The following is a 23,546-nucleotide window of genomic DNA, read 5'->3' as shown; positions in this document are numbered from 1 at the left end:
TTTGAATATGATATCTCTCAAATGGCCGCCTCTGGCGTTGATGACGTATTGTGCCTTTTTTGCTGCATTTTCCATCGTTTTTGCCAACATTTCGGCCGGAATAGCGGCTATTTCTTCACGAATGTTGTCCTTGAGCTCTTCTACGGTCCTTGGCTTGTTAACGTAAACCTTTGACTTCAAATATCCCCACAAGAAGAAGTCAGGCGGCGTCAAATCGGGCGAACGCGATGGCCAGTCCAAATCACCACAACAAATTCTTCAGAAAATCGATTGTTATGCGACTTGTGTGTGGTGGAGCGCCGTCTGCTGAAACCAGCACTGCCTCATACGCTTTCGATGAATAATTGGCATCACAAAATTGGTCATCATGTCGCGATAACGCTCCTGGTTGATGCTAACAGCATGGCCATTTTCATTTTGGAAGAAAAACGGCCCAATGACCGTTTTCGCACTAACGCCGCACCAAACTGTGACATTTTCGTCATGAAGAGGCACTTCTTGAATCTCCTGAGGATTTTCAGTGGCGTAAAAACGGCAATTTTGTTTATTTACGGTCCCATTCAACGTGAAATGAACTTCATCGGACATGATAGTTTTGTTCCAACATTGCTCGTCATCTTCGGCCATTTCGATGACTCTTTGGGCCCATTCCAATCGACGAGGCTTGTCCGCAGGCAACATTCTTTGCGTCAATTGAATTTTGTACGGGAACAAATACAAATCAATGCGAATAATCCGTTGTAAAGTGGACCGAGCCATGCCCAACTGATGAGAACGGCGTTTTTGGGATGTTCTTGGGGACCACTCAACACTTCTCGGCCGATCGCCTTGGTCGACTTTTATATGGCCTCTTCGGATTTGAAAGAGCCTTACCAGTCGAAAATTTTTCGTATAAACGCTTAATGGTGTTCTTAGAAGGCGCACTTCTCACATTTTTTAATGTTTTAAAATCACGTTAAGTTTTCACAATTGACTTCTTCTGTTGAATGTAAATTTCAACTATTTCAGAGCGCTCGCGTGGCGTGTATTGGTTCATGGCAAAAATCTGCTTGGACTGACGCTTCAAACGCAGTATGTCATTAAGCGTTGTGACATCTCTGTCAAAAGTTATGGCGTTGCCAAATGGGTCCGTCGAATATGGGCAACCATGTATAAGTAATATAAATCCAATAGTCCATAAACTTGCGTAGGACCTTGATAGGCCGCATGTTGCACGTGTTGGATATATTGTAGATTTTGTTTGTTGACATGATGGAGATAGGACATGCTTAGAATATCGGTGTGTTGTGTTAGCTTAATAACAGAAGCCCATGGAATATCCATTTCTAGGGGTGTAGATGAATTTTCGTTCTGGTACATAGTATTATTTATTGATATTTATTGATAGGTAGGTACCATTGGCCGTAACAGGGGGTTCGTTGTTTTCTTCTACAACAGCCAGTTAGTCATTGGCGACCACCAAACCATCGCTTATCGCTGTAATTGGTGTAAGGTTGTTGATCGTTGCTCTGCAGTTAGCGGTGTTACGTGTCATTAATATCGTATCGCTTCAGTTTCTCACTGCTGAGGTGTACTTGTGACATGTAACTAGGGTGGATTCGTGAAAGTGGAGCATGAGGTGACTATTTGTTACTGGTAATATAATAATTTTCTTACATTTAAACTTAGGAATAGGCTATCTTTTTTTTTTCGTTCGTTCCAACGTTCTCACACCCGCCCCTGCCTACCGAGGGGCCACCTCACTATACGTAGAGAGCGCGTACACACCAAAGTCCGGACTAAGGCGGGTTAGCAATGGTTTCACACCGGCTACAGAAACTACATCAGCCAGTAAATAAAATAATAAAAATAGCAGACACACACAGATTAGTAAACATAAGTTAACAAGGTAGAGATTTTTTAAATCGCTGCTCATTGGCTGTGTCTACTAGATCAAGTGCCAGATGATCAAGCAGCTTAGTAATTTATAACAGAATTTAAATCTACTGTTTACAACTATTACTCAAAGAACTACTAGAACTCACCTACTAGTTCCGCTTGCGGAGTGTAGATAGGATGCCGCAAAATGAGTTTGGAGAATTAAGAACAAAAACATGAAACAATTAACGAATACTCATTAAACAAACATAAAAAACATATTTAGAATATAGTTCTTTATTGTGTTTAATGGATCACTATTTGCTTAGTGTTAAATAAACTGTTATAAATAACACAAAGTGACCTCATATGGTTGTTAAGCTCATAGTTAGCTCTCGCAAACGATAATTTTAACGGTTTGAAATTATAATAATTATAGTATATTTCACCAATAAGAAATGAAGAATCAATGAGACCGCGTACTAGTTCAATGATAAATAGTGCTCTTAACTTAAAACGTCTTCTTTCAAGTGATGGAAGTTCAATTAACAATAACCGACTCTCATAATGAGGAAGAGGTTCGGAAACGTTCCAGTTTAAACCACGCAAAGCGAAAATTAAAAACTGAATTTGTACTGATTCAATTTTATCAGAGTAAAATTTATAAAATGGACTCCACAATATACAGCCATATTCTAATACTGGACGCACCAAGCTAAGAAATAACTCTTCAGACCAGCGCTTGATGAATCCTAGTAAAGATTTCGCTTTATTAACGCAAGAATCAATATGCAAATGAAACCGAAGCTTAGGATCTAATATTACGCCCAAATCAACGAAAGAATCAACATTATCCAATTTGTGGGAGCCAATAAAGTATTTAGATAATAAAGGTTGGGATCGAAAGAAAGACAACTTTTTGCATTTTTTTTTTTAGATTAAGGGTCTTACCATTTGCGCTACACCAGTTTACGAGTTAGTATAAATCATATTGTAAAGAGATTTGTTCGCTAAGTAAATTTGTGTGAAGAAATTGCTTCACATCATCAGCGTACATGAAAGTTTTGGAAAATCGAACTACGTTTGGAAGGTCATTTAGGTAAAGAACAAACAGTAATGGGCCCATGTAACTTCCCTGGGGTACACCTGATGAAACAATGATATTCTTCGAAGAGACATCATTAAAAATAAATCTTTGTGTACGATTATGTAAGTAGGAGGATATCCAGTTTAAAAGTAATGTTGGGAAACACATTAAGTCTAGTTTTTGAAGCAAGAGCTTATGAACTACCGTATCAAAAGCTTTGCTAAAATCAGTGAAGTCTGTTGCTTATTCACAAAACCTTTTTGAACTTGACAAACAAATTCTAATAGATTAGTAATTGTAGATCTAACTTTCATGAAACCGTGTTGACAAGGTGAAATTATGCTTTTTATGTAGTGTAATATTCTTCGTGATACCAAAAGTTCGATGAGTTTAGGAATGGCGCTTAATTTAGCGATACACCCATAATTATTGATGACACTCCTATTTCCTGATTTATGCAGTGGAATAACAAAGCTCCATCGCCAAAAGCATGGGAAATATCCTTTAGATAGGGAGAAATTAAAATCACTAAGTTGTCAGAAGATTCACTACTGCCAAGTTTCATACTACTGGGAAATTTATGTGCCTTCCTTTTGGAATTTACTAATTTAAAATGTATTTGGTTTATGTAGCAGGTTTTGTTTCATTTTTATTAAATATAGGGAATAACATTTGCAGTTTTCAAAGTTGTATCTACTCCTTGCGGAAGAATACTTTGAATAGTTCAGTGCAATATTCGACATTTTATTTTTTTTGAATAATCTGCTTTTCAAATTACGTAAACGTCTCAGAAGCATTAACAGAATTAGAATTCAGGGAAGCGTTTCTTAATTCGAGGTTTATTGAAAGTGTAGGGTGATAACTGTTTTCAGGTAATACAAAGGGAGAGCATCCAGAAATCGAAATATTCAATGAAAACGACAAAATTAAGTCTAACAACCTATCTTTAACGTTTAATAATTGGTTTACTTGGTACAGACAAAGCTCAAATATCTTATCCCTAAAGTTATCAAAACCTGTTGAGTAAGTCAAAGGCATGTAATCTAGAATATTGTTACCTGAGGTCCAAGATACTCAAGGAAGGTTATCCCCTAAACAAATTAATGCAGAATTATCTCTAAGCAACGAAGACACCTTTGCAAATACATCTGCATGGTTTAGATAAATTTCAAGTTCAAGATAAATTTCAAGTAGGTGAAATATATGAAACAAGTTAAGAAAATAGTATTACCAATGATATCTAATTTTGCGCAGATAAATTCGATATTAGGATCCGCTGAGACATCAATCATTTCTGAAGGAATCGAGTTATGAACTGCTATTAGAACTCCACTATCTTTTTTCGATAATCTATCTTTTTTGTAGACTTGATAATTACCAGAGAATAACTCAGTGTCCAGGACATCAGGTTTTAACCACGTTTCAGTGAAAGCAATTATTTTATATTCAGAAAAGAAACTTTTAAGGAAAACATCTCTAAGCTTAGTGTTTAATCCTCTTACATTTTGATAAAGAATCGGACAGACGTTGTTAATATAAATCGGACCTAGTGGGATTCAGTTCAAACACATAAATTTGAACTGACACTTACAGTCCTTAAAATTCTCCTTACAAGCACATAAACTTGAAGGAAAGACGATGATTATTAAATAAATCCAAATTGGTTATGGTCGCTTTACAAAAGACAACTGACTTACTCTTTATTATTTTCATTCTTTTACACAAATAATTTCTTAGCATAATTGATTACATGCATAAAGTAAAACTAGGTCAAATATTATTAATACAAAGTGAATAAATGAAATTGTTAAATATTGAACCTAAATAAACGTTAATAAATGGCTTGCATGAAAATGCTGAATTAACAAACTAAAATAAAGCTGTAAATACGTCACAACTAAACTACAACTTAATTAAATATAAATATGTATGTAGATACATATGTGTTAACATTCTCCGCCGCGTTGACAGTGTTCAAGCCGAAGCGGAGCCATTTGTCGCTGATTGGTGAGTTCTTACAGCTGGAGTAGGTGTAAATTGAGCTGGTTTGTTGAACTTTAAATGCATTCTCCAACTCAGCAGACCAAGCAGAATAATAATGCAGCAACATAACGAGGTGTAGCTAACTGCATGACGGTGAAGACTGGTGGCGTGGATAAGTTGTGGCAAATGCTTAAGAGTTGATTCATTCAACTGCCGTTGTATATTATCCGATACTTCCAGATGAACCTTGTAAGAAGTAGTGTTCGTGAGCGTTAAAATCTTTTCTATTTCCTGTGGTGGACTTATCTCACATATGAAGTGTGTATGCTATTTGTGGGTTCAAAATGTCCATGTATGGTAACAAAATGGTTCTTCATGACACAGTTGGAACCCATCTCCATTATTCCGGCATTCTTGATGATAATAAGATTTGTCTCCGTACCGCATACAATAGAAGATTCAACATTGACAGTTATAGCTAAGATCCATCTATTTTGATGATGCAATTGGGTCCATACTGTAGATCCAATAATCTTGTTGAGATTGCAATTGGCAGTTGAATGACTGTTAAAGATATTGACTTCACAGGGGTTGGCGACTGCGTTCCTCCGGAGTTTGGACCGCTGATTTCTACAGATGTATTCTTCATTCTTTGGTTTAAGGCATCTTGATATGTCCTCAGGTTGGAAAAGTATGTATTCGTCTCTGTGCGCATCTGTAGCCAAATATGACTTTTCTGGCTTAATGGCTATTAGAGTGCCATTCCTTTTTGTTGGGACGGGTACTACCTTGAATAGTTTAAAAAAACTGTTGATTGACTAAGGGTATCTTGACCTCGAAAATGACTTCATGCTTTGTCACTGCACCCTTGACGCTCATATGTTTATAGAGCTCAATCAAGTTCTCATCGTCCGTTGGTAAAGCATGCGAAGTTGGAAGATTAGCCTTGATTATGTTAATTTCTTCTCTCAATTGATGAGGAGACAGTAAAAGTGAACTTATTTTGCCATTATGTGTATCGGTAAGTACACTAATGATTTCCGACTCTACTCTTTGCAGGTTCATTGCGGAGAATACCAGGTACGTTTGCAAGAATCCGACAAGCTGTGAGTTTTTTAACTGGGAAGACTCTTTAGCCACATCATTATTTATTTTCTCAACCATTTCTGAGATCTCTTGTATCTTTTGTTGATTGCCGATCTCATCCTGTTTTATGGCATTAATGGTAGAGTCAACTATTGAAGTTTGGGCTTTCAATAGACTTGTCATGTGCTCGTGCTCGATTCTAGCCTTGCTAATGGTTTTAAACATTTTTTCCGCATAATCAGCATCAAGGACACCAAAAAGTGAACGCGCAATATTGCCGACTATATTGAATGAAGATCTTTTAAACCGTCTGTTGGTAAATAACTCCTTTTCCTGCAGTAGTTCATTTTTTATGTGTTTGAGATTGCTTACGAACATGTCACACATCTCGTGTTGCTGAATTACAGGACACATCTGCTGCAGCGATTGTAAACCGTTTGAAAGCGACTTTATTTCTGATGCAAAAGGCGTTAAATCGTAATACACCAACATTTTCCATTCTGCCGTGTTAAGTTTCACTGTTCCCAAGCCTTCAAAATATAATCCCGGATCATTGTGAAATTGCGTTATTTTCAGCAGGTCGCATAGGACCAGAGGCATTAGAAGCAAGGCTAATATTAATGATAGCATTATGAAGCTATTTGCGATCTTCATTCTTTTCCTCGGGATAGTATCTTTCCCATCTTCCTCTTGCCTAGAAGAGCCGATGTCACCCTGCGTTGTCTGGTCTGTGGATAATTCACTATGGAAACAGTGGAGCCAGCCTCTGAATGGCCCGTTTGTATACTCCAGTTGATGTTTTCACATCAGCAATTCGTACAGCTCCATCGTCACCAGCGAACACATTGAGAATTCTTCCCAATGGCCACTTAATCGGCGGTAAATTATCTTCCTTGATGACGACCATATCACGTTTCCGAAGATTGTTCATCTTTCTCTTCCATTTGTTCCGTTGTTGCAGTTCGTGGAGGTATTCATCCGACCATCTTCTCCAGAACTGCTGCTTGATATGTGAGAGCAGCTTCCAATGAGGTGTGCTGGAGGTCTTAACAGATTCTGCTCTGCTGTCTACTTGTGTAGTTAAAGCCTCCCCGATTAAAAAATGTCCTGGTGTCAATGCTTCAAGACAATCAGGATCGTTTGACAAAGGCATGAGCGGCCGGGAATTTAGGATTGCTTCTATCTCGATTATGATCGTTTCCAATTCCTCATGTGTTAGGTTTTCCGTTGACACGCAACGTACCAAGTGACGTTTCGCGGACTTCACTGCTGCCTCCCATAAACCTCCGAAATACGGTGCTCCAGTTGGAATGAAGTGAAAGTGAATGCCTTTAGCGCTTGAGGTTGAAATAATTGATTCTTGCGTTTTATCCGAATATATATTTTCAGATAGCTCCGCTAAATTATTCTTGGCTCCAACGAAGTTCGTAGCATTGTCGCAATATATGTTTTGGCAGTGTCCACGCCGCGCAATGAAGCGTTTAAGTGCGCCAATAAAAGCTTCTGTGGATAAATCAGACACAAGTTCTAGGTGAACTGCCTTTGTCGCAAAGCAGCAGAGCACAGCTACATAAGCCTTGGTTGGTCGCTTACCCCTCACTTTGTAATGTATCCAAAATGGCCCACAATAGTCAACTCCAGAGTTTATAAATGGCCGTGCGGGAGTTACTCTTGTTGCTGGTAGCTGTCCCATTATTTGTTGATACAGCTGGGGTCGTGCTCTGGTGCACCTTATGCATTTTTGAATCGTTGATCTGGCAGTTATTTTCCCTCTGATTGGCCAAAATCGTTGTCTTATTGTGTTTAACAGCGCTTGAAGTCCACAATGTTTGTTTTCTTCATGAATCGTGGTAAAAAACAATTTTACTAATGGACCGTTATATGGCAATATTATTGGATGTTTTGCCACCGGTTGAAGCATAGAATGTTCCAATCTTCCACCTACGCGAAGGAAACCTTCTTCATCCAAGTACGGCGACAGACTACATAGAGAGCTGTGTTTGCTAATTTGCTTCTCAGCTTTCAATTCTTTTATTTCAGTTGCGAATTCTGCGATTGTATAGCATGAGTAATTAACCGGAGGGAATCATCTATCTCCTCAGGGTTAAGGGCCTTACTTCTGGGCCGCTGAGACCTTTGCATCCGCGCATTTCTTATGAATCTGAGGAAGTATGACACAATCCTTTGTAGTCTCCTGAAGGAATTTTTGTGATCGATTCCATCTATAAAGTGGATGTCAGAGGTTACTATAGCAGTCGTAGCGGCAACCTTTAGCTCCATGTTATTTGTAAAAGCATTTTGAGGAGGACATTTAGCAGGCCACAACTCCTTTTTTCCCTGAAGAAAAACTGGACCATGAAACCATAATCGGCTCTTATATAGGTCTACTGGTTGCAGGCCTCGAGAAAGCATGTCGGCAGGATTCTCCTTTGACGGAACGTGCTTCCATTGCTCTGGTAATGACAATGTTTGAATGACTGACACCCTATTTGCCACAAATGTCTTATATAAGGTTGACTGATATTTTATCCACGCAAAAACAATTTCCGAGTCGGTCCATAGAAACATGGGATGACTTTGAAGCTTTAAATCAATCCTTACTCTATTGCCCAGTTCAGCTGCTACCACTGCGGCACATAGCTCTAGTCGAGGAAGTGTTTGCTGTTTCAATGGAGCAATTCTGGATTTAGAGCAGATCAGGCGTACAGCTACGAGACCATCCTTTGTAACAAAGCGAATGTATACAGCAGCGCCAAACGCTTTCTCCGACGCATCGGCAAACACAAATCGTATGTACAACGCATGATCCAACTTCTTCGTAATCAATTGGATCAATAGCGCGTCCCACGACGAAGTGTCAATATCCAGGTTGTTCAGGGCTAGCATACATTCCCTCGTCGTATCATGCAAAGCCTTGATAGAAGCGGTTGATGAGGTTCCTGTTGGCTGGTTCAGAATACGTTCAACCAATGTTGAAAGAAGAACCCGTTTGTTATTGTACCGTTCTTGGAGCAACATCCATGCAGTTGCGTAGTTGTCCTCTGTCAAGGCTAAGTGGCTTATGAGTTTTCATGCTTCGCCTGACAAATTTGTTTTTAAGTACCACATCTTTTGGACATTAGGAAGATGCTGCTTGTCCACCATCTCCAAAAAGAGTTCATAGAACTGACGCCACTTCAGACAATCCCCATTGAATTGAGGGATTGTTACCCTTGGTAGTGGAAGTGAGCTGTGTGCTACCAAGTCAGTTCCCAATTGAGGTGTGCTTGTTATATTGCCACCGCATTTCTCTTTCAGTATTGCCAGCCTTATCAAGTTGCTTTGAACCGCATCATCTAGGCTATCGTAGTTGTCTTGATTCAGCCCGATTCTCGAAGGATCCTCGACCTGTTGCCAAATTTCATCGTACAGGCCTGTAATTTGACTCCACAGCCCTTTAATCGACTCTTCTTTTATCACATAGACTTGGTTTTACTGTCCCGTTTCTATATTTTCCAAACTCTGCAGAAGGCGACCGAGGGCTGTAATTCTCGCCTTTACCCTTCGGGCCAGTCCCTCAACTTGAGCCGACGCAGATTCCTTAACCTGGGCTGATGCTTGGGGTTCTGAATCATTTTCTGGCGATCTTGTCTTTGCGGGTTTATCTGGATTGACCTTGGCAGACTTCAGCTTCTCCAACTCCGCCTTTATATAGTCCACTGTTGCATTGAACTTTTCTCCTATGGCCTGGTGCAGATTCTCCGCTATATACGGATCATCCTCCGCCAATGATGGATCTTTGCGGATCTGGTTTTCCGCCGATTCAAACGTCTGCCAAAGCTGCTCTGGCTCCTTACGCTTGCCAATGTAGAATTCCTCAGTTCTTCTTTCAAGCGGTGCCTTCTTAATTGTCGCTATGAATTTTTCGAATTTACTGCCCCTTACTCCTTGTTGGACTATAAGGTCTTGAAGCGATGCCATTGTTGATATTTAATTTTTTCCAAAGAAATTTGTGTACAAGATGCGTGTGTATCACGTCTGACAAAACCGGATATATGTTGCCAAGTCCGTTACCACTTGTGGGGCAGAAGGCTGTGTTTAACGACACGTATCACGATCAACCTCTTTTAACACTTGTGGGGTAAAAGAATGTGTGTTAACGAACGCGTATAACGAACAATATCCTTTACCACTTGTGGGGTAAAAGGATGTGTGTAAACGAACGCGTATTACGATTCAAATCCTTTACCACTTGTGGGGTAAAAGGAGGTGTGTAAACGAACGCGTATTACGATCAAAATCCTTTACCACTTGTGGGGCAAAAGGATGTGTGTAAACGATCACGTCGGGGTCACCAAAAAATGTTAATATAAATCGGACCTAGTGGGATTCAGTTCAAACACATAAATTTGAACTGACACTTACAGTCCTTAAAATACTCCTTACAAGCACATAAACTTGAAGGAAAGACGATGATTATTAAATAAATCCAAATTGGTTATGGTCGCTTTACAAAATACAACTGACTAACTCTTTATTATTTTCATTCTTTTATACAAATAATTTCTTAGCATAATTGATTACTTGCATAAAGTAAAACTAGGTCAAATATTATTAATAAAAGTGAATAAATGAAACTGTTAAATATTCAACCTAAATAAACGTTTATTAATGGCTTACATGAAAATGTACGTCACAACTAAACTACAACTTAAATATAAATATGTATGTAGATACGTATGTGTTAACAGACGTCATTTAGTTTTTTTTTTTTTTGCGCAGTTACGATGTTTACAGACTTATCTACATTGGAGCGTTCTCTAAAAACAAATTCTTTTACCAATATATCATCGGGCCAAAACGAACTACTAACAACAGTGTTAAAAAGTCTATTTGGAACTATTATTTTAAACGACGAAATGTCGCGCTCCTGAGACGAGTTAAATTTAAAGATGTTTCATATAATTACGAATATTAACGATAGAAGTTTCAGGATGAAATCTGGATATAAAAACTGTTTTGCGACCTGCGACAACAACAATCTGATTAGAAGTTGATGGGTCATCAACATTTACAGCAGCCGAAGGGTTTTGGGCAGCCAATTGCAGGTGGGTTGGAAAATGCTCTTTTGGAAGTCGTACAATTCGAGATTGAGGTTGTAGCGTTGGAAGTAACATCCGAGTCTTTACGATTATCATGAGAAATTAGTTTTTTACTATTAGGAGGATTTGGCGAAATCGGAGAATTTAAGGTGATTAAATTATCGATACCTAAATTGTTTGTTTCGATATTGTTAACAATACCTGAAGATTTTTTCCTCTTTGGAGAACCATCAGATAATTCAAACCTGTTAACCAATTTTTCAATTTTTTCAAATTTTTTAAAAGTTAAATTAAAACTTTTTTAACTTATCGATTTCAGCCTTAGTTTCTTTAAAAAGGCAATGATAATCAAGTTGAAAATCTCTACAATCAAAACAAGACCAACGTAGACCTTTAGTCTTGTCAGTAATAAAATCATACTGTCTACCATTAAAACCAGCACATTTAAGATGCATAAAATTATCGCAAATAAAACAAGAAATAAGACGCTCATTGATGTCTCTAACTGAACAGTCTTTGAAAGAGCAAGCCATTTTTGTAAAATAACAAATTATATGAAAGTACCAGTTAATATATTTTTTCATATGAAATAAAATGGTACACTGTGTAATGTGAACACGGTGTAATAATCAATATACTATTGGTGCCTAAAAGTATGCTAAAAATCTATTATTACGTACAGAACTGCTAAAGGGAAAACAGCTACAAACGTCAACACAAACAAAAACACGACGAAAATAAACCAAAAATGTAAGCACAAAATAGAGCAAAACACTGATGTTTTACGCGGAAAGTATTAAATAAACTTATTAAGCAAAAAAAAAAAAAAAAAACACTTTATTCACAAAAACTTCACACTTTTGGAAAAAAGATAAATAGTGTTAATTTAAATATCACAATTTAACACTTTTATTGACGCTTTAAACACACAAAAAAATTATTTTTTATTTCGTTAGACGAATACACAGAAAATAAACACTTAAGAAACAGCCATGATGTCGGCTACGGAAAGGTTTGAGACGTGCTGGTTTTTATACCCTCCACCATACATAGTATGGAGGGTATATTAAGTTCGTCATTACGTTTGTAACTCATCGAAATAATCATTTTAGACCCAACAAAGTATATATATTCTTGATCAGCGTAAAATTCTAAGACGATTTACAGTCAAAACGAATTAAGATAGAAAGCTAAGATTTTGCACAGATCCCTCCTTTGTCTGCAGGCAGGTCAAGTTCGAAGATGGTCTATATCGGTCCACGTCTTCGTATAGCCCCCATATAACGGTACCCCCCGATATTCGGTATTTTGATGATTTTAGCCACACTTTCCAATGGAATAGTCTGAAAATCCACACAAGGAGTTCTCTGTGATCACTTTACTCCATGAAAGAGAATTGTCTATATGGGTCCAAGATATCGAATAGCCCCCATGTAACGGTAAACCCCCCCCCCCCCCCCACCCCCGATATTCGGTATTTTGATGACTTTAGCCACAGTTTCCTATGGAATGGTCTGAAAATCCACACAAGGAGTTCTCTGTGATCACTTTACTCCCCTGAAAGAGAATTGTTTATATAGGTCCACGATATCGTATAGCCCCCATATAACGGCGCCCCCCACCGATATTCGGTATTTTCATGATTTTAACCTTCCTCGTGAGTAAAAAAATTTTCTAAAATTTTCTATTCGTTCCAAATGTTGGAGGGTATTCAAAGTTCGGCCCGGCCGAACTTACTGCTTTTTTACTGAAATTGATTGATTGATTTCATTGATTTCATTGGTATCTAAAAGGAATGTAATGGAGGATACTAAATTATTTAATTCTGTTATTATCACCCTATTTCTAGCTTGGAGTATTTCATAAAGATTACCTATATCAAGCCCTTTTTTTTCTGCCATTAAAATTTTGTTTACTTTAGTGGTGAGACTATTAATTTTTCTCTGACACTTCGGTGTTGATAGTAAACTGTCTCTCAGTTTGTCGAAGTCATCATTATCAGGTGTCCCAGTGATGTATTTCAGGACTGTTTACGTCCGCATCCAGCAACTTTATCATATGAGTTTGTGGAAAGTGGTTTGTAGCATAAGCTGTGTCGTCTCTTAGTAATTCGTATAAGGTAAGGTTAGTAACATGTTTTATGTGTCCAAAGTTTTCTTAAATTACGATATACCCGTCGGTTACCGGAATGTCCATTTGATGCCGACGCTAATATGGGTATGACCAATCTAAAAAAAGGCAATCCTAAAAAAATGTAAAAAATTATTTCTTTTACTCACGACTAGTTTAATAATTCTTCTTTCTTTACATTATATTGGATGGAACTTCACCGAAGATTATCCCTACGGACCTTTCTCCCTCTTATCAGAACTGTTCTCCTTAGATCTTGATGGACTTCTTCTTCACTATAAAGTGGAGTTAGTTTGTTCCTTAATCTCCTATTATTCTTGACGAGAACTTTTTCCTTTACGGAAAATTCCCTATCACGACGGTTCTTATTGTTATTAACTCTTTATGCTGCCTCAATTCGTTGCCTCAATAAATAAATAAATGGTTTTTGTACTATGGAACATATTGAGCAACTGTAGTAGCTGTGGTTTAACATCACATATAGTACTGGATTCTAGTGACTGTACCATCGAAAATTGTGAAAATGTGTCGATGCAAATCAGAAAGTACTTTGACCCGGTGGAAAATATGTCAATGTGAAGGACTTCCCGCAATATGTTGGTATGGGTGTCTGGGCAATAAGTTGTGTTTTTGGATTATGATCATACTTTGACTGGGAACATACTCGGCAGTTTGCCACCAGCTGCTGCACTTTCTTTTCCATTTTTTGCAAAAAATAGTGCTCCAGAATATGCTTGTTGTTGTTCATTCGGGCCTGATATATCGATAACTAACTTCTCCGTGTGTCTCAACTTCACATTTGAGAAGAGTTTAACCAATTTATGCTGGAATCGTGCCAGAGTGGGCACGTCGCACCGCAGTGCGTTTACTACATCCGTTTTTAAAGACTCTTGTAGGTGTTTGATCAGATCATCGTTTGTTCGGAATGTAATTACGTGCCCTGTCTTTTTCCAAAGATATTAAAAGTTCTTATCTGAGGCTCTACACCTTTTTCCAAGATTATCTGATTGCGAAAAAATTACCGGTTTGTCGGTACTTTCAATTATGTTAGTTGATGACATTTCGCTATGAATTGTATCTACACTCACATTATCTAAGGCATTTATGTATTGCCTAGACAGCGCATCAGCGACCACATTTTGCTTTCTAAGTTTGTAGATTAGCATTGCGTTGCATTCGTCAAAAAAGCTTTCCATCTTTTGATTTTGAGTTCGGATTTCCGTCCGAAACGGCAAATGTTAGTGGTTGATAATCTGTGAATACATTCAGATCTGATACTCCGTAGAGATAATTTCTAAGCGTTTTTAGTGCCAAGACGATGGCCAACAACTCCCGCTCGTAGTAGGGAAAGAGATCATAGTGATAGGTCTGCCTCCTTGTGAAAGGACAGCTCCTATAGCAAATGGTTTCCGAAAATCTTGATATGTTAGCGTTAAATCTTCGGATGTTAGGATTTCTTTTATTGTGTTGAATGCCTCTTTCTATTCTGTGGTCAAATCAATTTTAATTTTTTTCGACTGTGATGCAGAAACTCAGCCTTAATCTCCTCTCTGTATGTTTGGGAGTGGTTTTGCAATATTGGCAAAATCTTTTATAAAAGAGCGCTCATATCCTGTCAATCATAAGCATGATCTTAATCCTCTTAGAGTGGTAGGGTCGGGAAAATTTTGAATTGTATTGACTTTTTCTGGACTTGTTCTAATTCCTCCTTGGGAAACTAGAAATCCTAAATATTCAACCTTAGTTTAGAAGAATTTTGATTTTTCATTTCATTTTGGCTTCGAATAGACTTCTCAGTACTAATTCCACATCTTGTAAGTATTGTTGCTCCTTTTTCGAGAATATGATTACATCGTCCACATAGACGAAACCTCTCGTCCCGATGTGTTCTCTTGACACGTCATCTATTGCCTCTGGAAAATGCTTGGAGCTTTCTTCAGACCGAAGGGCAGTCTACAGAACTCATATTTTCCGTTTTTTATGGAAAACGAAGTTTTTTCCCTTTCTGGTTCTGAGAGCTGTATGTGGCGAAAACCCGATTTCAAGTTAATTGTGGTAAAAAATTTACTTTCACCATAATTGGACAAGGTTTCCGTGATTTCTGGAATCGGATATTTATCGCTGATAGTTTCCTCATTAAGTTTTCGGAAATCTATCACCAAACGTTTTTTCTCTTGTTCAGTTTCGTCAAGACCCTTTTTCTGTACTACACATATTGGGTTAATGTATGGAGACCTAGACTTTGGAATAATACCATTCGCCAATAAGTCCTGGATTTCTTTGCTTACGAAATCCGAAAAACGTCACAACCCCATTTGTATTGTATGGAAGTGCTTCATTGGGATCTGCAAACACTCCATTAACATAATTACCTTGAAAAATGCTTCTGTCAAATGGTTTGGTACCGACTTGGCCTGAAGTTCCAGATGATTTAAGTCCTGTCTAGTTATGAATAAAAAGTTTCCTTTCCGTTGTCATGAGTAATTGTCTAGGCAATGACGCCGTCAAATTACGTCAGTTCGGGTAAAATGAACAAATCGGAAACCATACCAAAATTTTAACTGCACATTTGTGAGTGATAGGGGTAACCCCGTGGATTGATTTTACTGACAAAGAATGCTTAACTAATTTAATTCCTTTCAGTTCAGGAGTTTAGCTTCCCTTCCCCAATTTGACTTTGAAATCCAAGGCAGGAGGGACTTTGTCCCTAAAAATTAGGCTCATCGCTTTCGTTGTAATCCTCGGCCTGCTTCGCTTCTACTTCGTATGTTAGATTAGCAGATAAAACAGGTAGATTATGATCACGGTTAAGATGATTTACACGTTGTATTTTTGGTTCTGTGTATCTCCCAGAATTAGTTGTGAGGGGCCAAAATGTTTCTGTATATTTACAGAATAATGTGGATTTTTGTGCCCTACTTTGTGTTTGTGATTAGAGAAAGATTGGGCAGAATTTGCCTTTTTATACACTCCACCATACTATGGAGGGTATATTAACATTGTCATTCCGTTTGTAAATCCTCGAAATACTCGTGCCAGACCCAACAAAATATATATGTTCTTGATCAGCGTAAAATTCTAAGTCGATTTAGACACGTCCGTCTGTCTGTCTGTCCGTGTGTCTGTTGTAATCACGCTATCTTTCGAACGAATTGAGATAGAAGGCTAAAATTTTGCACAAGTGTTTATTTTTCCAGTTGGCAGGTTATGTTCGTAAATGGGTGATGTAGGTCCACGTTTTCATATAGCCCCCATATAATGGTATCTCCCGATATTCGGTATTTTGATGATTTTAGCGACATTATTCGCCGGATTTGTTTCAACTTTGGCATTTGAAGTTCGAAATGGATACTAGAGCCTAAGACAGAAAATTGTCTGAGCAGGTTCACGTCTTCGTATAGCCCCCACATAACGGTACCTCCCGATATTAGGTATTTTGATTATTTTAGCGACATTATTCACCGGAATTGTTTCAAATTTAGTATTTGAAATTCGAAATGGATACTACAGCCTAAGACAGGAAATTAAGCAGGTCCACGTCTTCGTATAGCCCCTATATAACGGTACCTCCCGATATTCGGTATTTTGATGATTTTAGCGACATTATTCACAGGATTGTTTCAACTTTGGCATTTGAAGTTCGAAATGGATACTAGAGTCTAAGACAGAAATTGTCTGAGCAGGTTCACGTCTTCGTATAGCCCCCACATAACGGTACCTCCCGATATTAGGTATTTTGATGATTTTAGCGACATTATTCACCGGAATTTTTTCAAATTTAGTATTTGAAGTGCGAAATGGATACTACAGCCTAAGACAGGAAATTAAGCAGGTCCACGTCTTCGTATAGCCCCCATATAACGTTACCTCCCTATATTTGGTATTTTGATGATTTTAGCGACATTATTTCCCGGAATTGTTTCAAATTTGGTATTTGAAGTTCGAAATGAATACTACAACCTAAGACAGAATATTATCTGTGCAGGTTTACGTCTTCGTATAGTCCCCATATAACGGTACCTTCCGATATTCGGTATTTTGATGATTATTCACCGGAATTGTTTAAAATTTAGTATTTGAAGTTCGTAATGAGAACTATATATGTCCACGTCGTATAGACCCCAATATAACGGCTATATTCTGTATTTTTAAAATTTTAAGGATTTTATTTTTTGTTTTGGTGGAGGGTTTTCAAAATTCGACCAGGCCGAACTTACTGGTTTTTAACTTGTTTTTTTTCTCTCACTAGCACTTCACTCACCTTAACATTTTTATTCCCTCCACCATGCTATGAAGGGTATATTAACTTTGTCGTTCCGTTTGTATCTCCTCGAAATACTCATATAAGACCCAACAAAGTATATATATTTTTGATCAGTGTAAAATTCTATGTCGATTTAACGATGTCCATCTGTCTGTCTGTCTGTTGTAATCACTCTATCTTTCGATCGGATCGAGATAGAACGCTAAAATTTTGCAAACATATATATTTTGCCAGTAGACAGGTTAAGTTCGTAAATGCGCCACGTTTTCATATAGCCCCCATATAACAGTACCTCCCGATATTCGGTATTTTGATGATTTTCGCGACATTATTCACCGGATTTGTTTCAACTTTGGTATTTGAAGTTCGAAATGGATACTAGAGCCTTAGAGAGAAATTTGTCGGTGCAGGTCCACGTCTTCGTATAGCCCCCATATAACGGTACCTCCCAAAATTCGGTATTTTGATGATTTTAGCGTCATTATTCACCGGAATTGTTTCAAATTACGTATTTAGAGTTCGTAATGCATGTTACAGTCTGTGACAGAAAATTGCCTATGCAGGTCCAGGTCTTCGTATAGGCCCATATATCAGTACCTCCCTATATTCTATATTTTGATGAGTTTAGGTACAAAACCCACTGAAATTGTTTGAGATGTCGTATTTGAAGTTCGTAATGCATACTACAGCCTGTGACAGAAAATTGTCTATGCTGGCCCATGTCTTCGCACATCTACGATATAACGGCACCGCCCTATATACGATATTTTGATGATTTTAATCTGAATTTGAATATGGTAATGGCTTATGACAAACAATGCCTATGTCGGTCCACGTCGTATAGACCCCAAAATAACGGCTATATTTGGTATTTTTAAAATGTTTAGGATTTTATTTTTTTGAAAATTTCCAAATTGGTTCCAAATGGTGTAGGGTATTCAAAGTTCGGCACGGCCGAACTTACTGCTTTTTAACTTGTTATACCCTCCACCATACTATGAAGGGTATATTAACTTTGTCATTCCGTTTGTAACTCCTCGAAATACTCATTTAAGTCCCAATAAAGTATATATATTCGTAATCAGCGTAAAATTCTATATCGTTTTAACGATGTCCGTACGACTCTCTGTGTGTCTGTCTGTTGTAATCAAGCTATCTTTCGAACGAATTGAGATAGAAGGCTAAAATTTTGCACACATGCTTATTTTGCCAGTAGGCCGTTTTTAAAGACTCTTGTAGGTGTTCAGACCCAACAAATCAGATCATCGTTTGTTCGGAATGTAATTACGTGCCTTGTCTTTTACCAAAGATATTAAAAGTTCTTATCTGAGGATCTACACCTTTTTCCAAGATTATCTGATTGCGAAAAAATTACCGGTTTGTCGGTTCTTTCAATTGTGTTAGTTGATGACTTTTCGCTATGAATTGTATCTACACTCATATTATCTAAGGCATTTATGTATTGCCTAGACAGCGCATCAGCGACCACATTTTGCTTTCTAAGTTTGTAGATTAGCATTGCGTTGCATTCGTCAAAAAAGCTTTCCATCTTTTGATTTTGAGTTCGGATTTCTGTCCGAAACGGCAAATGTTAGTGGATGATAATCTGTGAATACATTTAGATCTGAAATTCCGTAGAGATAATTTCTAAGCGTTTTTAGTGCCCAGACGATGGCCAACAACTCCAGCTCAGTAGTAGCGTAACGTTCCTCACTTTCGGAGAAAATGCAGGAGATCATAGTGATAGGTCTGCCTCCTTGCGAAAGGACAGCTCCTACAGTATATGACGATGCATCCATTGTTAAATTAAATGGTTTCCGAAAATTTGGATATGTTAGCGTTAAATCTTCGGATGTTAGGATTTATTTTATTGTGTTGAATGCCTCTTTCTATTCTTGGGTCAAATCAATTTTAATTTTTTTCGACTGTGATGCAGAAACTCAGCCATATTCTCCTCTCTGTATGTTTGAGAGTGATTTTGCAATATTGGCAAAGTCTTTTATAAAAGAGCGGTAATATCCCGCCAATCCTAAGCGTGTTCTTAATACTCTTAGAGTGGTAGGCTCGGGAAAATTTTGAATTGTAATGACTTTTTCTGGACTTGTTCTAATTCCCCCTTGGGAAACTAGAAATCCTAAATATTCAACCTTAGTTTAGAAGAATTTTGATTTTTCAGCCGAAACCCTCATATTGACTTCGTATAGACTTCTCAGTACTAATTCCACATCTTATAAGTGTTTTCGAGAATATGATTACATCGTCCACGTAAACGAAACACCTCGTCCCGATGTGTTCTCTTGACACGTCATCCTATATTCGGTATTTTGATGATTTTAGCGACATTATTCACCGGAATTGTTTCAAATATGGTATTTGAAGTTTGAAGTCTATGCAGGTCCAGGTCTTCGTATAGGCCCCATATATCAGTACCTGGCTCTATTCGGTATTTTGACGAGTTTAGGCACAAAACCCACCGAAATTGTTTGAGATGTCGTCTTTGAAGTTCGTAATGGATGCTACAGCCTGTGATAGAAAATTGCCTATGCTGGTCCAGGTCTTCGCGCAGCTCCGATATAACGGTACCTCCCTATATACGATATTTTGATGATTTTAGCTACATTATTCACCGTTTATTTCAAATTTCGAATTTGAGTATGGTAATGGCTTATGACAAACAATGCCTATGTAGGTCCACATCGTATAGGACCCAATAGAACGGCTATATTCGGTATTTTCAAAATTTTAAGGATTTTATTTTTTGAAAGTTTTCAAATTCGTTCCAAATGGTGGAGGGTTTTCAAAATTTGGCCAGGCCGAACTTACTACTTTTTAACTTATTTTTTTTTCTCACTTAGCGACATTTTTCACCGGAATTGTTTCACATTTGATATTTTAAGTTCCAAAGGAATACTACAGCCTAAGACAGAAAATTGACTGCGCGGGTGCACGTCTTCGTATAGCCACCAAATAACGGTGCCTCCCTAAATTCAGTATTTTGATGAATTTAGCTACATTATTCACCGGGATTGTTTCAAATTTAGTATTTGTAGTTCGTAATGGATACTGCAGCCAATTACAGAAAGATGTTTATGCAGGTCCAGTTCCTCGTATAGCTCCGATGTAACGGTACCTCCCTATGTACGTTATTTTTATGATTTTAGCTACATTATTCACCATTTATTTCAAGTTTCGAATTTGAATATGGTAATGGCTTATGACAACAATGCTTATGTATGTCCACGTCGTATAGACCCCAATATAACGGCTATATTCGATAATTTTAAGATTTTAAAAGAATTTTTATCGGATTTTTTTTTTTTTTAATTTCCAAGTTCTTTTAAATGATGGAGGGTATTCAAAGTTCGGCCTGGCCGAACTTACTGCTTTTTAACTTGTTTGTAATGAATTAGATAACCTATAATGAATTTCCAGGTAGTCCAAGTAGTAGTAGTCCAGTGATTTTAAGATTTCTAGTGTTTTCCAGACTTCCAGTGTATTTTCAACGCTGCCCAATGAAAATCTTTCCTTGGTGACAGATACTGTTCCTTATGTTGTCGTTCAGACTTGCGGCTCCAATATATATAAAAAGTTCCAGATTAGTACTATTTCTTAGTATGGTCACTGCTTGATAAGCGTTCACTGCCATCATATCTCTTAAATAATTCATAAGCGTTGTGCGCAGCCTCACGCCAAGACACATAGGTGCCTTGTTTTCAGGATAATTGCGGAAGAGATTTTATCGCATCTAGAGTGATTTCACACGGCACCAGTGCACAGTGTTCGAGGTCGTATGGGAACAGCGACCAAAAATACTTTCAGTGCAGATATCAATATGATTCTTTGGTTATGGTACCTTAATGGGATAAAAATAAAAAATGTGACAAAATGGATATGGTCGATGCATGTTTTGGCATGGTCCCCTTACAACGCACCTCCCGAATAAGGGTTATTTGGCCATTTTTTGTCACATTTCTACACTAGATTGTTCTGTTATTTGACATTTTACGTTCTAAGGAGATAAAAAATAATCTTACTGAAAATTATTAGGAACAGCCCGCCATCAGGTAGAGTCCCCCTGTAAAGGTACATCCAAAAATAGAGGTATTTTTTATACAAATCAATTCCAAATTTGATTATTTTTTCTAAACAAAATAGACAATTTTTTTGTAAACAAAATAAACAATTCAATATAAAATTAAATCAAAGTTACCAATGGATATTTATAAATTTCAGTGTTATTCAAGTAAATCAAATGCAGATTTTAATAATATAGATTTTTTATTGATTGGTAACGTTCGCTTGCCCGTTATAAAAGGGTCGGAGCTCAGAAGAAGACGGTTAATAAGGTCTGTGTTTGTTGAAACACGAGAATTTTTCGGGTATGATATAGTCGAAACATTTTATATCTTTGTTTCTAGACTCCATGGCCACCTCATATAATTCTCCAATCGATACAATGACAAATTTATAATGTCGGGTGCATGTATTAAAATTGTATTAGCTGCGGGTGGAAGATAGTGCCATGGATATCTATTTGTTAACTCTTTAGGCGTTTCTATTTGTTAACTCTTTAGCCGTTTCCAGTGCAGAGGCCTTAAATGCAGGACAATGCAGGCAACATTATTAAACACCCCTCAATTATATCCTTATCAATCCCAAACAACAAAAACACTAGCACCATAGAACTGAGAAAATTGGAGCGAAGTCGCTTCAGTATATTGGGCATAACATACAAATCTGACAAAATCTGAAAGTTAAATTAGCACTTCTAGAATCTTAGGACCATTACTAATGGCGTAAAAAAATCACATTGGAGGATTCAGGGGGGAAAGCAATTAAAACTTTAACTGAAATCCAATTTCATTTTCAAAATTAATCTTAAAGGCCACTCAGAACACTCACATCGTCTATATTATACCCAACTACTAAACACACAAATTACTGCACTAAAAATAAGTCAATACCTTGCTTTTCAATAATAATGCCAAGATTTGTCATTTTAAAATGTATTTAATTTTGTAATACAGATATATTTTTACTCCACTTTTTCACTGATCCCACTGAAAAAAGCAACTTACTACATTTTCTCTTTTTTGATGCTATTTTCGAAGTGTCCCGTTAGAATGAAGCCAAGATTATTATGTTTTCTAAAAAGCTTAACCTCTTAAGAGTTCATGTGTACACATTTGACAATAAATATCTGATTTTCATTTTTTGAATTTTGGCCAATGGCAGCGACCACTGTGCAGTGGGTTGATCGTAACCTATAATTTCTCTCTCAAATTCTACTCTTTGAGCACATAATGCTTTGCTCACATTCGCTTTTATTAACTGCCTCACTTGTTCCGCGTTCATTGTTATACCCTCCACCATACTATGGAGGGTATATTCATTTTGTCATTCCGTTTGTAACTCATCGAAATAATGATCTTAGACCCAACAAAAGTATATATATTCTTGATCAGCGTAAAATTCTAAGACAATTAAGCGATGTCCCTCTGTCTGTTGTAATCACGCTATCTTTCGAATGAATTGAGATAGAAGGCTAAAATTTTGCACACATGTTTATTTTTCTAGTAGGCAGGTTAAGTTCATATGGGCTATGTAGGTTCACGTTTTCATATAGCCCCCATATAACAATACCTCCTGATATTCGGTATTTTGATGATTTTAGCGACATTATTCACCGGAATTGTTTCAAATTTGGTATTTGAAGTTCGAAATGGATACTACAAACTAAAACAGAAAATTGTCTGAGCAGGTTCACGTCGTCGTATAGCCCCCATATAACATTTCCTCCCGATATTCGGTAAATCGATGATTTTAGCGACATTATTCACCGGAATTGTTTCAAATTTAGTATTTGAAGTTCGAAATGAATACTACAACCTAAGACAGAATATTATCTGTGCAGGTTTACGTCTTCGTATAGTCCCCATATAACGGTACCTTCCGATATTCGGTATTTTGATGATTTTAGCGACTTTATTCACCGGAATTGTTTCAAATTTGTTATTTGAAGTTCGTAATGAGAAATATATAGGTCCACGTCGTATAG

At 37.4% G+C, this 23,546-nt stretch overlaps 1 protein-coding gene across 6 annotated transcripts in view; it reads right to left on the bottom strand.

Moving 5' to 3' along the window:
• The window catches only part of LOC101892885 (putative FERM domain-containing protein FRMD8P1), a 1,829,920-nt gene that overhangs the window by 1,168,375 nt on the left and 637,999 nt on the right, over window positions 1-23,546 (bottom strand). The gene's annotated exons all lie outside the window — the stretch shown is intronic.

This window comes from Musca domestica, unplaced genomic scaffold, assembly GCF_030504385.1.
Source record: "Musca domestica strain aabys unplaced genomic scaffold, Musca_domestica.polishedcontigs.V.1.1 81, whole genome shotgun sequence".
Lineage (NCBI taxonomy): Eukaryota > Metazoa > Arthropoda > Insecta > Diptera > Muscidae > Musca > Musca domestica.
The sequence above is the reverse complement of the archived record's forward strand: the minus strand, read 5'-3'. Positions and strand labels throughout refer to the sequence as shown.